We start from the raw sequence: 15,694 nt of genomic DNA, 5'->3' as shown, positions 1-15,694 counted from the left end.
CAACAGTTAAACATCTTTATTGAATTATCACTTGTGACATAGGCAAACATAAAAAGTAATCAAACAAGTTCACATTTATAAACATTAAACATAATATATATTGTTATATATCATATAGTCTAAGCAGCATTGCATAAATTCGATTCCTGCCTTCTCTCGCTTTTTTATTTAAACAAGAAACATCTTTATTAAATTATCACTTACAACATAGGCAATCATACATCTATATAAATGAAAACAAACCATATTGACATAATCCCAGCTACAAGCATTTTACATTGCAAACCATATTGACGCAGTCCTAGCTGCAAACATTATACATCACTTATAATTTATACAATCACTGTCAAAATATTACATAGCTTGTTCAAGTCCTGACTTCTCTTAAACCTCATTCCTCCCCTGTATATATTGTTCCCACAATTCCCATTTTCCTATGTAATTTGCTCCTACCATTTTTTAAAATCCCAATTCCAGTTGTTTTATCACTTACTATATTCACTACTTTTAGTACAATTGGTTTTGACTTTTGTTTTCTATGTTCTAGAAATAGCTTTTTTGGAAGCCACCATAATTAGACTCAGCAAGGCCTTATAATGTCTAGGCACTTCTGATTCTGTATTGCAGCTCAGAAAATTCATTTCCCCAGTTACAACAATTTGCTCACCCAATATTTCCAACAGAGCAGTCTACAAGGAATCTTTCAAGTCTGCCAACTCATTACACTCTCAGAAAATATGTTCCCAATTACCTCTTTCTTCCCCAACACACCTTCAACATTTGCTGTCTACTTAAGGAAACATTCTCTGGAATCTATGTAAACATTTTCAAGCAAAAATCCTAAATCTTCTAGATTTTGTTGCATATTTGCTTCTTTGTGAATTGTATATCCAATCTTTCTTCTCAATCCTTTCTGACCTCTGATTGATTCTTATACTTATCATGCAATATTTTACATGTTCTACTAATTATTCATTTTTAATGGCAGCTTCTGTTGTAGATTCTGCTAAAAACTCTAGCAGTGCTAGTCTTTCATTTTAAGACCTCCACAATTTCTTTCTCTTTGCCTATACTTTCAATCTTTGATAAGGAAGGCAATCTCTAACTTGCAGTCGAAATAAATTCTTAGTGTCTTCCCATTCTATTACCTTTCCTCTCTAGTTGTTTGTTCCCAATACATTGGTTCCTTTGCTAGTTTTCTCCAATAAATTCCAGCCCCATCTTGCCTATTGTTGTATCCCTAATTGCAGTCATCCCTATTGGCAATATCTCCTTTCTCCATTCTTGTGTTGTCTTAGTTCTTAGAATACTTTCCGATACTTTATGAACATAATATTCTGTATGATTATTGTTATTCTCCTTAAAGATCTGCATCCAGAATACCAGTCTCTCCTTGTTTCTTGACCCCCCCCATTTCATCATCATCATCTCTTTACACTTTGAATTATAGGTTTCTGTTTGTGCTGTGTATAGGAGTCTTTACTGTGTAGCTCTAAAATACCGCTTCAAATAGGTTAATACCAATCCGCTTTCTTCTATTGGAAGAATCGGCTTATCTCATTTGACGCTTGCCATCTTCCCGTCCCAGATAAATTCATTCAGCTTTTTATTAATTGCTATCCACAACTACTTATCTGGTTGATAAAAATATGCCTCACCTGTGTATAAGACTAAAGGGGCTAAAAACATTTTAACTGCTTGTATCTTACTATCTATATCCATATCCATATAACAAGAGTTTTGAATTTCTCAGTTTTTGTATGCTAATTTGTTTAGTGTCTTCCCACATATGTTTAGCTGCCACACCATTATCATTTTTAATCCATACTGCTAAATACTTCATTTTATCATGTCCTCATAAATATGTATATTGCTGAAGCAATTAGCACGTGGGTACATATTTAATGCTATTGCCTTTGTTTTAGCTTCATTAATTTTGTATCTTGAAAAGATCTGAAATGGTCTCAAAATGTTACACAACACTGTAATGTCCTTTTTCTGGAATATCATATGCAAATAGACCCAGGTTTTCTTGACCACCATACCAATTATATCCTTGAATTTCTGAGTCCTTTATTTTTCCAGTGGTTCTAAATATATTGCAAATAACAAAGGGAAAGAGGACACCCCTGCTCAGTTCCTCTGCTCAAGCAGACATTATCAGAGAAGACCCCACCCACTTTAATTTTCACCTCCAGTCCTTCATATATCCTCCTAATCAACCTTATATTATTATCAGGGAATGCAAATGCTTCCATTGCCCTGCTCATAAAGTCCCAGCGTACTCTGTCAAATGCTTTCTCTGCATCAAGACCCACAAACAGTGGTATTTTCTTACATTCTGCTTCCCTCTGTATCATCAGTGTTCTGTTAATGTTGTCAAATGTTTGCCTCCACACCACAAAACCTTATTGATTCATATCTATCAATTTTGGCATCACTTTTGCCATTCTTTTAGCCAATACAGGCATAAACACTTTAAAATCATGGTTTAGTACTGAAATGGGCCTGTATGAAGCTGGATCTGATAGATCTTTGCCCACTGTAGGTATTAAAGCAAACACAACTTTCTTCCGGGATGCTGGTACTTCTCCTGCTCTTAAAATACTGTTAAAATCTTCCAGATCTTTATTAGTTTTTCCCTTCTAGCTTCCAAACTTTCACAGGAAATACCATCTATTCTTTCGGGCTTTCCTGTAGATTGGTTATACATCACCATTTTTATCTCATCTACTCCTATGAAGTCTCAAACAGGAGACAGAAACAGAAATCCGCAGCAAGTATTTATTCAGTGCTTTCATCTCTGAGATAGAGACTTCAGAGTAAAATACACACATCCCAACAACCTTTATATACCTAGTACACTTGAACATTTAATCAATCAATTAGATGAATAAAAAATATATACCATGATCCTTAAAGTCCCCCACACCATTATATATGCACTCGTATATAAAACAAGACAATCAGTATGATGAAATGAAAAAATAAATAAAAAACGATGTAAAACCTATATATATATATATATATATATATATATATATATATATATATATATATATATATATATATATATATATATACACACACACACACACAAAAATATGTACTAAAAATATATGTATATGTTTATAGACCTATTTGTACATATAGATGAAATATGTAATGGGATTGTATACGTACCTGTCCACATAAAATATGTAAGTATAAAAATACATAACGGAACAGAATATCTCCTAAATTATAAGATATAGGCAGTTGACAATGAGCATTGTGAACATAATTTTTAGTACATACTTGTGTGTGCGTGTATATGTATATAGGTACACACATACATATATATATATATATATATATATATATATATATATATATATATATATATATATATATGTTGGTTTTACATATTTTTTTTTATTTATTTTTTCATTTCCTCAAACTGTCTCGTTTTATATATGAGTGCATATATAATGGTGTGGGGGACTTTAAGGATCATGGTATATATTTTTTATTCGTCTAATTAATTGACTGACTGATTAAATGTTCATGTATACTAGGTATATAAAGGTTGTTGGAATGTATTTATTCTATTCTGAAGAAGTCTCTGTCTCAGAGACGAAAGCGGTGAATAAATACTTGTTATGGACTTATGTTTCTGGCTCCTGTTTTTGAGGCTTATTAGTTTGTCGGCAGCAGTGATTGTGTTCTGATCTACTCCTATCCTAACTGATAGTAATTGAGCCTCATCTACCTCTAACCTTAGGATATTTAATTCTTCCATAAACATTTCCATTTGTACCTTTTCTTGACTTCCATATTTCTCTGCTTTTATACAGACTTTCTAGTACCTCTACAGGATTTCTTATTACCTTCCTTGTTATAGGCTCCCTAAGCTTGGCGACATCCCTTTCTACTTTCTGTTGCCTGAATTGTTGTGCTAAAAGTTTTTGTGCACTGGAGTTATTATGAAAAAACAGTTAACAGCAATCTTTCTAAACTCATGCATATTATTAAGGTAAGCCCTTGTTTTGTGTTTAGTATTCTGCAGTTGCTCCTCCTCTTGTTCTGCAAGATTTCCTCTATTCTGCAATACTTCAACATTTGTCAGTCCCTCTAAATAATTCTTATTACTTCTTAACCATATCTCCCTTTCTTTTATTTCTACCCTATTTTTAAACTTCACTTAAATTTTATCCCACTCCCTATGTTTTCAGAAGAAATTTCTATCTTTTCTAATAGCTCCTGAATATTTTTCACTACCCATTCCTTAAATTCCTCTCTTTTCAAAAAATATGTGGGAAAGTACCAGTGTCTAATTTTTTTTTATTTCATTACCATGTGTTTGTATTTTCATTATTATTTGCACATGATCTGAAATAGTTATTGGGTGCATATCAAGACCTTCAATTATGCATATCAAGACCTTCAACTAAATGCACACATTCCTGTGAAATGTCTAGCCTAGCCAAGTTTTCGTATCTTGGGGAATAATATGTAAATTCACTCCAAACTCGTTGTATTGAATTTACATCTTCCATGCCAAACATTTTCATAAATTTCATCAAAAATCTACTCTCCCTTCTGGGCCCCCAGACACATCTTCACTGCTGCAAATCAAATTTCTGTCCTCGTCTATAAATAATATTCCTTGCTGAAAGCTAATTATTTATCTTGGATTTTTTTAATCTCCATTATAGCAGCTTTAGATGGAATATAAATAAATGCCAGTGTAGTCCTCCTCCCTTGCCAGTAGCCCCTTAGTACTACAAAATCTACCATTATTATCTTTTTTTTATCCTCTTCTGTCACTATTGGAGCTCCTCTTGCAATTAATACAAGTACTCCTTTTCCCATGTCCAATTAATACAAGTACTCCTTTTCCCATGTCCCAGGTATTCTGCTGAATAACCATTCTGAAAGCTTTTATCAAATTCACATGTTCAATTCTTTCCAAGTGTGTCTCCTGTAGCATAGCTATTTGCACTCTACATTTTTAATATAGTTCACTACTCTTCTTTTGTATTTATCTGCGAGACCAGTGACATTTAAAGGCATTACAAAAAGCATCATTATATTAAAAAGTTGTTATTCCCATCTTTTATGTATAACAGCTTTTTTATTAAAAGTCTAGTTCCATCTTTTGTGTTACAGGCATACTCTGGCAGGTTGAACTTTTATACAGTTATTTCTTGTCATATCCATTTGAGCATATCCATTTGAGCCTATGTCACATCTTACAAAACTTTGTTGTTTTTTTTTTCAATAAAACGTCCCAATACCCCCTAAAACCTGTTAATTTAATACTAACACACAAAACTATGTACATCTTCAAATATAGAAGTTTTGCCCTCATAATTGGAACAAATGTCCCAAACTTGGCAGACACACTCACAGACTTGAATTAACCTAAAAGAAGGTTATCCATGCTAAGACTCATGGTGTAGCATGTGCTTCTACTAAATGATTTCCAGTTTTGTCTTATTTTTATATAGCTTCCCCAGTTGGGAAAACACACACATGCTTTCAAAGAACATTAGCTCCTATCCAATTTCTCTTTATCAGATTGTAGCCAGTTTCTCTTCACCAGATGGGCTCCATAGAGACATTAGGTCAAGATACAGAATTGCTAATAAGCATACAATTTTTGCTAGAAAAAAGCCTTATAATATTCCATATTCTTTTTCATTCACTTGCTTTCTCTAAACCTTTTTACTATTTCAAGCTAAGAGCCTTAATGCAGTCATTTCCTCATGCAAGAATGAAAAAAGCACATTCATTTTTCTTTTTCATGCTCTTTTAACCAGACTTTTTTGTTTACATTGCAGTGGCTATACCTCTTAAAACGTAGAGGAGAAAGAGATAAGGGAAACTGTACTACAGGTGCACCTGTTTTTTTTTCTATCAAGAAAAAATGTAGTTTTACTTGGTTAACTTTCCCTCTCTTCTTCCCCTCCCCCAGATATTTTCCAGAGTGCCCCCAAGTCCAACAAAGTCCAAAAAAGTCCAAAATTTCCAGATTTACTGTTCTGTCATATTTTGCAAATATAATTATTATTTTGTAATCTCACATTTTGTCAATTTCCAAGTTACTGGTTTTATTCCCGTTTATCTCAGTCTCCCAAATCCTCTCTCTGTTTCATTTCCAATGTACTCTTTATTCTTCTAGTCAACTCTCATGCTCCCTTCCTTCTTTCCAGCAGTTTTCATTGAAACCTTGGAAAAGGTTTCACTGACACAGTTTCTCTGTGGTCTTTATTACCAGAAGAAAAAGAAGCAAATCTCCTTCTGTTTCACAGTTCACTTTTTGTTGGACAAACTTTCATATTTCTTCCTTAACATGTACTTCATCAAAAATGATTTTGTCCCTCCAGGAAAGAATATTTTCAGGATAGCTAGGTACAGTAGTTTAAGTCTCATGCCTGCTTTTCGACTTTCCATGAATAGTGGAATACATTTACTCCTCTTCTGCCTAGTGTACAATGAGTAGTCATTCTCCACAAACACTCTGCTGTCTCCCACTTTTAGTACTTTGCCCATCTGCCATAGTTTTGTCAGAATCAACTACTTTTGCTGGTAGGATTGCATCTTTACTAATAAAGGTGTAGGTTGCTTTCTCCTAGCCAGGTTTGGAGAGTACACACAATGTTCTCTTTCAGTTAACAACTCCTGCTGTGGGATACCCGTCCAGTTGCTTATTGTGATTTCATAAAATTAATACAGTCTGTTCCTTCTAGCTTCTCTGGTACAGCTGAAAATCTCAGGTTTTCCCTACATGCTCTGTCCTCTAATTCTATTATTTTTTAAACCTTTCTTCCTGAGCAGTATTGTATTCAGCCATTTTTTTTCTTTTTTGACCTCTGATTTTTGCTGTTTTATCACCTCATCTGAGTATCTGTTTAAAGCTTCTTCTATTTTTACCAGCATTTTGTTTGAGTTAATATACTCCATCAGTATTTTCTTTATTTTAACCAGGTCTGTTTGCAGTTGTCGTATGCTTTCCTCTAGGTTACTGGAAATCACATCTGGAGCTTGCTGTTTTTTGTTGAACAGCTGCAGCACTTTTCCCAGTGTTTTTCCTCACCTTTTTATGACTGATTTTCCTTCAGGTTCTCTGTATTTCTTTTTTCCTGGCATACTAGCAGTGCACCTACTAGCCAGTTCCTGAAATTTACCCAGAAACACAAGTCCACTGATGTTCTCTGCCACGTTTCATTTTTACACTGAGAGAACTTGAATTAAGCTGTTACTCAATGTGCAGCCATCTTAGAAGTCAATAAATTACCATGTTTTGATACATAATATATATAAAGACACATCACTGCAGTACAATAACCAGTTTACTTTAGACTAGCCCATACACATTATAGTATCATGTATTTGTTTCTAAAAGATATGTAACCCTAAAACCAACATTAGTGATGATGATGATAGTTTAGTTTGTCAGCTGATTTTATTTCCTTTATTTGCATAAAGCTAATTGATAACCAGACTGCTAACATTTTAAATGAAATAATGTTCTGTTTATCTCTCCTCCATGACCCATACTTTTTTACCTTCTTTTTCTATGCATTAGTAAAACAAAAAATAGTCATCCTTTTATATACAGTAATACTATGAAAAGCAACAAAAAAGAAAGGCGAATACTATGCGAAAACACCAAATACATTTTAATATGACATGTATACAGTCATACTGTTTCTGTGTATACACATATATACAAACAGGCATGTACTTATCTGAATAGTAGAGCCCAAATAACTTGTGATAAAAATGTGCATCTGGAAATTTTCTGGTACACTGCAGTTTTTGACATAGTATCAAAATATCTACACTCTTGGTATATTGTCAGTGGTTTATCTACATTGCTAGCAAATCATTAAAGCTGCTGAATCCCCCTAAACTCCCCATATTTGCATTGCTTACTAAAAATGAGGTAAAAGCTTATGCACTGCACATGCAAAGCATAGATATTGACATCCTTCAAAATACCGTAGCCCACCTACACAACATCGTAAACTCAAATGCACTCAGTATAATAAAAAGTGAACTAAAATAATTGAAACATGGTCCATACTTCCTTTCACTAAAACTTTTAGTGAATGGGAAATATGGACCATTCATTTTAAAAATTGTGGATTTTCCAAGATGGCTGCACACTGATCATCAGTTTTATTCCAGCTCTGTCAGTGAGAAAATAATTTGATAGATTTTGCCAGTAATTCTGCCAATCTGGATGCCAGCAACGAAGAAACATAGACAGCCTGAAATTAAATCAGCTATAACAGATGAAGAGAAAACACTGACAGGGAGAATCATGCAGCTGTTATTCAAAAAGTAGTCCAAGATCCAGCTTTGGTACAAGAGATGTCTTCTAGTAATTTAGAGCAAAAAGTAAATCAGATGTGCTCAGAGCTGATTGAAATAAATGAAACATTGAAGGAATTATCATCTCAAATAAAAAAAACTAGAAAACTGTAAGAAGCCTTAAACAGCTATTCAGATGAACTGATAAAACTGCAAAAATCAGAAGTCAAAATTAAGAAAAGGCTAGCTGAGTATGAGATTACCATTTTTTGAAATGGCTCTTCTTGAGCAGAGTTAGAGGACAGTGCACACAGAAAACCTGAGGTTTTCTGCTGTGCCAGAGAAACTGGAAGGAATAGACTCCTATTAATTTTGAGAAAGTACAGATAAGTAACTGGATAAGTATTCCACAGCAAGGTTTGCTAATTGAAATGGCACATCATGTGTATACTCCAAACATGGCCATGAGAAAGCAGCCAAGACCTGTATTAGTAAAGATGCAATTATACCAACAGAAAGAGATGATCTTGAGAAAACTGTGGGAGAAGGGCAAATTTATTAAATATTGGAGACAGCAGAGTTTTTGTGAAAAAAATATTCTCTTCTGTATACACAGAGAATAAGCAAATTTATCACAGCAATCAGAGAATGTCAAGAGGTAGGTATGAGAGTCAAGCTCCTGTATACAAATATCTTCAAAATACTTTTTTCCTGGGGGATCAAAGATAATTTTTTTTTTATGCAGAACAGGCTAAGAAGGAGATACAAAAGTTTGGCCAACAAAAAGTGAGCCATCAAACAGAAAGGGACTCTTGCTTATCATTCATCTGATAATAAAGCTCATAGAGAGACTTTGCCCGTGAAACTTTTCCAATATTTTAAAGGAAAATGCTTGAGAGAAAGGAAAGAGTGATAGGAGATGACTAGAAGAATTGAGGGTACCTTGAACTTGAACTGGAGTCTTTTGTTGGGAGATGGGAGATGAAAAGAATAATGACCAACAACACTGAAATTCATGAATAAATGTGAAATTATAAAACATCAATCACATTTGTGAAATATGGAAAGTGGCTGAAAAAGATTGGACCTTTGTTGATTTTGTTGAACTTGTTGGAGGACTGAAAGGCATATACCCCACTTCATGTCATTAATGTTTGAAAGGACACTAACCACTACTTTTTTTTTTTTTTTTAAGTAAAACAATTTTTGTTCTTAACAGTATTTGCATAAAACATTTCATGATATAAGTTGGTATAAATTACATGCTATTTTCAGTGATTGTTGTATGTGATAAAGATACTAATGTAAACGGGTGTTTTTTTCTTTATACAATGTAAAAAGAGAAGAAAGGCTGGACAAAAGCATATAAAGTTAATAGGCTGTAATCTTAGGCTGATGGGTGTAAAACTGCAATGATTAGAGTTGAGATTTTTTTTTACTTTTGCATAGATGAATGCTTGGAATAATGCCCTTAGCTTAATCTAATAAGTATTTTTGTAAGCAAGTAGACTTTATAAAAATAAGAGACCACTGTGAATGTAACAAATAGTTTTCTTTTAGCAAATAAATGTTCAGTGTGAGTTGAGAAGTCTGCACCTGAGGGCAGCTGTAAATGTTATGTTTCCATGGAAACAAGTTGATTAAAGGTGAAGGCAATACATTTTAAGATGTCTGGACATTGTTTGCTGAGAGAAACATAAAATTGAAAGGTACAAGGGCAAGCAGCTTAGTAAAAAAAATCAGATTTTAAGTGAGTAAGAGATCTCAGCTTTTTAGGTCCCTAAATTCTTCAATGCATTTACTAGAACAGTGTAGAGTTTAGTTTTATTCAAGCATGACTTACATTTTCTGTCTCCCATCCATAGATCTATCTCAGAAATGCTCCCTGTACTATGTATGGACAGAGGAGAGCACTAGAGAATGTCGAGCTACTGAAAACTTGAATTTCATATGGTCGAGATCATATGATCGAGTTTTCAGAAACTCGACATTGAAGAAGAAATAAAAAATAAAAAAAAAGTAATGAATATCATTTTTGTATAGAGGCAAGACCCCCCCTGCACCTTTCCTACCTGAAAATGTTATGTCCGTGATTGCACTGTAGCGAGGAAATGGGGAAATCTCCTGTTCTGCACTTCTGCATACAGCGTGGAATGGGAGATTTCCCTTTCCCCACTGTAGTGCAATCTTGGAGTTGGTATATTTAAGTAGGGGGGTTTGGGGGGCACAGGGCTGCATAAACAATGTGTGTGATTTCTTTTTTTTTTTTGTTTTGTAATGTCGAGTTTCTGAAAAGTCGATCATATGGTCTCGGCCATATGAAAGTTGAGTTTTCAGAAACTCGACATTCTCTAGTGAATCCATGGACAGAGGCAGCTCCTAAATGCTTTATCCTATGGATTTGTTTATGGTAATGATTCCAATTATTTTCATTAGGGGTAATGCATAATTACTGACCATGAGATTAATAAGGCCAATCTATAACCATATTGGATAGGGTATTTTGAATAAAAAAGTGAAATTGGCTATGCTCTAAATGGCCCACAAGGGCAGCTAATATAGTACTTACCCATGAACCTATAAAAGCTAACCACAACTAAATAATCATAGAACAGCATTACCAAAAAATAATTTTACCTATCTAAAAGAACTAAAAATAAGCCAATCAAAAGCTAACTGAACTAAGAAATTATAACTAGTAAAATACATAAAAAATTAGATGGCATAAAAAAGTTAATTTAAATGCTACATTAGAAAACCACTCAAGGCGTACCACACACAAAAAACTACTCACACTACCAAAAATCCTATTCATTAGAAACCTATGAAATTAACATAGCCCATTGAAGTCCGTTATAAGAAAACAGATAAGCAGAATGTGTGAATCTGGTTTGTATGACACATGAAATATATTGGTCTGTGGGATTAGGGAACTCTTTTTAGGAGAGCAACCATTTGATATTCCAAGACTCTGTGTGAGCCTCTAATAGTGAAACTGAATAACTGAAAATGCAAACTTATTTCAAGATTGCCATTTCTCTGAATATTTCCTTTTCTGCTCAGTATAGATATCTCAGAGTTGGCATATTTAAGTTGGGGCTTGCAAAAAAAAAAAAAAAAAAAATAGAGAGAGCAGTGATGTTTGACATTCACTTTTGTCTTGTCCTGTTTGCTTTTTGCAATTGCAGTCTCGCACAGTTTACAATAGGAATAGGAAGTCGTTTAGAAGTCTTGATCTTACCAATTGTTGACTCCTTCCTTAAACCTACAGTGCAAGATATGTTATGTTATGAAATCCAAATCACATATTCCGTATATGTATATATCTGTATCTATTTATGTACAGTGGATATAAACAGTTTACACACCCCTGTTAAAATGCCAGGTTTTTGTGATATAACAAAATGAAACCACATGCTGATAGACTCCTACCCAAGAAGACTGCTGTAATTAAATCAAAAGATACTTCAACAACGTTTTAGTTTAAGGGTGTGTCCACTTATGCAACCAGCTATTTGTACATTTTTTATTTTTTACATTTTTCCTCTAACAGATTTGTTTGTTTTTTAATTGAATTGTACAGGTTATAGGTCATATTAAAGGAGGTAAACATTTTGAAATGATTTATTGTGGTCTCATTTTTTATATCCTAAAAACCTGACATTTTAACAGTATACATTCATTTATACTCGATGAAACTATCTCTGAACGTTAGATTTTTCGAACCAGAATGTCGATTTTCAGTGACGAGCGGTCGGAATGTCATACAAAACACCAAATGTGAAATTTCTGACCACTTTACCACCTAAACAAGTGCTACCATGGGTCAGAAAGTGGGGGATATTGTACGTTTCGCATATTTATGGTTTGCAGTTATGAGAACCTGCTGCACTGCTTTCGCACATTTTAACAGGGGTGTTTAAACTATTATATCCACTGTATATACACATTTGTACTACATGATTGATGAACCAATGAAACCCAAGTAAATAAAAACACTCCAAACTAATAGAAGAAAAGGCATTTATAGTTAAACATTACTGTAAACTTTTTTTTTTTTTTTTTTAATTATTAGGAGAAGCCCTTTTGCACCCTCCATACCTTACACTGTCATACAGCCAAGGAGAAAGGGCAAATTTCACTTAATCCGAACTTCATACTGTTCCCCATCTGCAGTCTATACAGAAAAGAAACTGAACTCCAACCTTGTTTAGACAAGTTTAATAAGTATACCTACTGAATCTTTATAAAAAAATACAAACTAGCAGGTCAATTAAATACACACTGAAAAACAAGTGGCTACTTTTAATACAGAATGATAGAAATACCTAAAGCCAATTAAATGGTCATTCATTTCGTTGGCTGCAAGAGAAATTCCTGCAGTGAAACTACAAATCCCTAAAGAGGTAAAACCCATACATGCTATTTTATTTGTTAATTATCTACCTGTTGGTATGTCATCAAATGTGCTAAATATGCTAATCTCTAAAAACACTAAATAAAATATATACACAGCACATACAAAACACAGATCTATAAACTTTCCCCAGAATGTAGTAGCCTACCTAAAACAGTCCACAAAATCTAATTCTACACATGGGCCGCATTTGCTATTCACTTGAATGCAAAATTAAAAAAAAATCACACTGTACACACAAGATATACACACAACCCCCTCCTTACCTTACTTAACCCACTAGAAATGAAATTCAAATTTTTTTTTAGAAAGAAAAAAAAATTAATGAAATGTAAAAGAAAACATTGACATCACCTAGCTTTACCTGTATGAAAAAAGAAAAGTTTGGATTCTTGTGAAGGTTGCCAGCCTAGCTAGATAGAATTTTGTAAATAATTCTATTTCATTGTAAGTATTAATGTAATCCACAGGCTTGTTCCACAAATGTAAAGAGAACTATATGTTATGATTAAACTATATGTTGTACTGAGCTTCAAAAATGTAACCACAGTGCAGTCTGCTGGACGAAGGCTGATAAGTCAAGCATTGTATGACTGTTTGATCTCAAGCTCAGAGACCAGATGTCTAGGCCAGGAAATTATTTCTATTGTCTTGATTTAAGAGATACGGTTTTACATGTATAACGTCTTTTATTGATGTGGCTTCCTGGCCAGTTGCAGCTTACTAAGAAATGTAAATTCTGAGTTTCTGTGAGCCTGGGAAACTAAATCAGAACCATTAAGAATGATGTAATCTGAAATTACTCAGCAGTACTGTGTTATCAATTTAAGACTTTCCCAGAGAGAAAGTGAGAGCATTTTGGACTTTGTCTGAAGAACATCCACTCACCAGCACGACCTTGCTCTGTATGTAAGTAGTTTATTTAGAACTTGGTATTTCTCTTAGGGATAGATAGAATATAGCCAGATGAGTCTAGCTGTTTTCTATATTTATGTCAGACTATCCTACAGTATTGGTTTAAAGCATTCCCTGTGATTTCTGAACTCTGTAATGTCATTGTGTTGAAGTAATAAGTATTGTCTTGTGTTTTTATTATTTATTATTAAATATTTTTAAATCTTTCAACTGTGGCTGTTTTGTGTAAAGGTAATGTAAGCTTTTAGAGTACATTGCATGTATTTGGTGATACTTTCCAAGCCACTCCAATAGCTTTAGCCCTGGGTCACATTTACTATTTGGATAACAGTAATATTGCACAGTGAAATTGGTCATCCTTTGGGAAGGACCTTATAGTAGCTGATATTAGTGGTTGGGGGCAGTGATTTCTACCTTATAGTCTAGGGGGAAGGGGACATAGCTGGAGATCCTGTGCCAGCCTTCCCCAAGAGTGTCTGTGCATTTGCATATAACTCCTATCTCAAAATGTGTGTGTGTGTCAGCTACTTGGGCAGGGACATGAAGCACCGGTTGGACAGAGAGGGTTCTGGAGGTCTTAGCTTGGCCACTCAGCTGAGATCTCAACACTCTAACTGTGCCAGTGCAGAGTCTTACTGGGGATCTGGAGAAAGAGGGAGAAACCAGTCCCAGACTGACTGTGGTCTCGGTGTGCTCTTAATGGAAATTGTACTTGATCCAGAGAGCTGCATCTGGAAATACTGTGTGTACTTGTCATCCCCCCAATGTACATCCCTTGTCATCCCCCCAATGTACATCCCCCACTTGTGCTAGTAGTGAGGATTGAGGCTGCTTGGTTACTGGGCCAGTGGTGGGATGTCACACCCTTGTACAAGGGGGAGGGGAGCAGAAAAATGCATACAACCTACAGATCTGTTAGCTTAACAGTGTCAGAGAAGGTTATGAAGTGAAGTGAATCTGGAGACTATAGTTAGTAGCATTTCTGGAGGACATGAATTTCTAGAACAGGATCTATTATGTTCAAATCTGACCTAGTTTTATGAATGTGTTTATAGGGGATCTTGACTGGGGGCATAGCAGGTAGACATAGCCTGCCTGGTCTTTTAGCAAGATTTTTGACTCAGTCTCACACAGGAGGCTTATAGAAAAGCTGGAGATTGTTGGGTTAGTACCAAGGTTGAGGAACTGGATAGTTGCATGGTTGAATAGTATGATACAAAGGGTTGTGGCAAGAGGGACAATGTCCGTAGCTAGGAGAGGTACTTGAGAGTACTACAGAGGTCTGCAGTGGGTCTGTTTTTCTTCAGCATATTTGTCTTGCATATCTGAATGAAGAGGGAACAGGATAAACCCCTCTGCCCAGATGACAGAAAGGTAAAGCAGTAGAAGATGGAGGGAATGGTTACATAAATTATTGGCTGTATAAGTGAGCAGAAAGGGGACAGCCAAGGTTAAATGCAAAGTGCTGCATTTGGGCCACAACCACCTGGTGTGAAGTATCAATGAAAAATGATATGGGGTGTTGATATCACTTGACTGAAACAGTTGGAGCAGAATGAGAGGGCAGTGGCAAAAGGAGACCATATCTGGTGCACCCTTAGCCTTAGTCAGGCCACACATTGAGTAATGGGAGCAGTTCTGGAAACTATACAATGAAAAGGACATTCAGGCAGCTGGAAAACATCCAAGAAAGCCTAATGTGATGGAAAAGAATGACTATAACTGTAACTAGAAGACCTGGAGCTCTTCTTACTTGAGACCAGAAGAGACGGGAAGGCATGATACTTCTGTAGAGGTTCATAATGGAGAGATGTGATCCAGTCAGTCTAAACAGGAAGAGCAGATGCAAAAGGAAGGAACACAAACATCTGATTGTAAGAACCAAATACTTTCCAAATCTCCTAAATAGTTTTTCTCACAGAGGGTGGTGAAGCCTGTGCCATCCCTCCTCTGGGCCGGTGATCAAGGAGCCTCAGTCCTTACCACTGATACCAGTGGTGAATGTTTACTGAGAAAAATAGACACACACACCCAGTATTTTCAGATGTAGCTCTCTGC

At 35.0% G+C, this 15,694-nt stretch overlaps 1 protein-coding gene across 2 annotated transcripts in view; it reads left to right on the top strand.

Annotated features, from left to right (window-relative positions):
* LOC122813573 (zinc-binding protein A33-like) overlaps window positions 1–15,694 on the top strand; it is a 115,391-nt gene that overhangs the window by 73,874 nt on the left and 25,823 nt on the right. The gene's annotated exons all lie outside the window — the stretch shown is intronic.

Source organism: Protopterus annectens, chromosome 10.part0, assembly GCF_019279795.1.
Source record: "Protopterus annectens isolate FY-2018-M chromosome 10.part0, PAN1.0, whole genome shotgun sequence".
NCBI classification, from domain to species: Eukaryota; Metazoa; Chordata; order Ceratodontiformes; family Protopteridae; genus Protopterus; species Protopterus annectens.
Note: the sequence above shows the minus strand (reverse complement) of the source record. Positions and strands in the feature narration are given on the sequence as shown.